Source organism: Carya illinoinensis, chromosome 13, assembly GCF_018687715.1.
Source record: "Carya illinoinensis cultivar Pawnee chromosome 13, C.illinoinensisPawnee_v1, whole genome shotgun sequence".
Taxonomy (NCBI): Eukaryota; Viridiplantae; Streptophyta; class Magnoliopsida; order Fagales; family Juglandaceae; genus Carya; species Carya illinoinensis.
The window spans coordinates 20859452-20861868 of record NC_056764.1 but is presented as its reverse complement, the minus strand read 5'-3'; positions in this window follow the sequence as shown (position 1 = coordinate 20861868).

Sequence of the window (2417 nt, the reverse complement as noted above, 5' to 3'; positions counted from 1 at the left end):
TTTTAGTTTATAAATCTATATCTTTCAATTGAGAATTTAGGGAATTGAGTTTTCAATTGAGGTATTCAATGAATTGAAAATAGTTAAAATATCGGATTTGTGTAAGGGATTCCCGACGTTCAACTGTTCGTCAAATTTGAATATTTCTTTTGTTAGCTACTTTGCTTCACTTTAATCTGTATTTAAAATTAATCTTTGTTCTCTATTAATCATTTAATATTTTTTTTTAGTTTCTTTGTTCTTTTTACTATTCTTTTAATTTGTCTTTTTGTGTAATCGATACTCCAAAGTTGTGCTACAACTATCACGTTATTCTTTGGGTGTAATCAGGTCCAGATTGAAAATTTTGACTGGACCTGATGAGTGTATGAAAGTGCATTCTAAATACCCTATTATTAGACTAAAATGCTAAAATGTAAATAGAAATCATAGGAATTAGTGTATATTTTTTAATTGAGTTTCTATTTATTTTGAGATACTCCTAAGTAGATTTTTATATTTAATTTCAAAGTCTATAAGAGAGCAAATTAAAGTCTAGTCAAATTCAAATGAGGACTTTCCAGTGGGCAAGATGTTGGAACAACCTAAGAACTTTCAAAGAATGTAGGACTCTTCAAATAAGGATAATGATGGGGTTTAAGAAAAATTTGGATTAAGAAAAAAAAAATCACAAAAGGAAACCGCAAGAGTCTAACTCAGAAATTCACTATGAGACAGCCTAGACATACTTTAGTATTTGGATCAGAACTTTTCACTCACATATTGGATTGATGCGATTCTTAATGCGTTGGAAAGCTATCTTAAAGGGATACAAGTTTGTTTCTAATAAGGATTTCTAAATTCTGATTCCTAAAGCATGTACAGGGATGCCAAGCTGATTCCTAAAAGTTAGGTGATTTTTCAGATGGGAATTAGGAAAACATTAGAGTTTATTTTCTACCCTATATAAGCATAGCATTGGCATGAAATGGAGGGAAAGGAAAGGCACAAGAGGAAGATCTGAAGTGAAAAATACTTTTTGTATAAGTGATATAGCTATTTCCCACTTTTCATGGTTTAAAGAATGAAAATTCTTATTTGCACATCAGGAAATTTGAGGAATTAATTGCGACTTTCCATAGTCATAATATTACAGATGATGTTGTGAGACTTAAATTCTTTTTTTTTTTTTTGAAGGATAGAGCAAAGAGGTGGTTGTACTCACTAAGACCACGATCAATAAGATCATAGAATGAGATGATATAAGTCTTCTTTAACAAATATTTTTTCCAACATAAGACCAATGTTTTGAAGGGACAGATGTCACTTTTGAACAAAAGGATAGTGAGACTTTGTATAAGGCTTGGGAGAGATTTAAAGAGTTGTTGACTATGTGTCCTCACCATTGGTATGAGAACTAGCACTAAATTAGTTATTTCTATGAGGGCATTAGACTTAGAGAGCGTCAATTCATAGAAATAATATGTAATAGTGAGTTTTTGCAGAAAAATCTAGATGAAGCCATATAATCTTAATGAGTTTGCTGAAAAATCTCACACTTAGATTGGACCTAGTGCTACTAAGAGTACAAATAGGTCATGACCTGTTGGAAATCCAAATGGTGGTGGAATTTACCACTTTAGGGAAGATGATAACTTAAAAGCTAAGGTTGAAATGCTTACTAGGGAGTTAGAGGTGTTAAAAACTGAGGATTCAAAGCCAACACACATGGCTACTCGTGTAGAATCCTTTGGATCGTGTTTTGTGTGTGGTGGGATAGATCACCTAACTCAAGAGCGCCCCACATATACTGAAATGAGGGAAATATATGAGAAACAATGTAATGCCTTAGATATGTACAAGAAGCCTTTTGTACCTTTTTCAAATACCTACAATCTTGGGTGGTGTAATCACCTCAATTTTAGCTGAAAATCTAAAAACTGGCAGCTTGTACAGACCTAGAGCTTACCCTGCACCGTATCATGCATCATATTCTTCTATGAACCCCTTAGAGGATACTTTATATGCTTTTATTGAGGCACAAGGTAAAACTAATCAAAAGTTTGAGTATTTGATTATGTAGGTTGTTGAAAAATAAAAGGAGATAAAAAGCCATATATTTAAGAAAATGAGCTCCTTAAGTGTGAATGTGCGTGGCAAGCTCCATTCTCAAGCTCAGTCCACACCCCAAGGTCAACATATGTCACAAGAAAATTTGAAAGATGTAAATGCCATTATGACATGAAGTGGCAAATCCTTAGACATCCCACCAATTGATAAGTCAGATGATGTTAAAGATGATCAAAACATTAGTGGTACCGAGCTATGTAAGGAAGCCGAAGTAATAAAGAACTCAGTTAAAGTACCATTTCCTCAAGTTTTAAAGCTGAATAAGCAAACTATGGATCCTAGTAATAAAATCCTAGAGAATCTCAAGC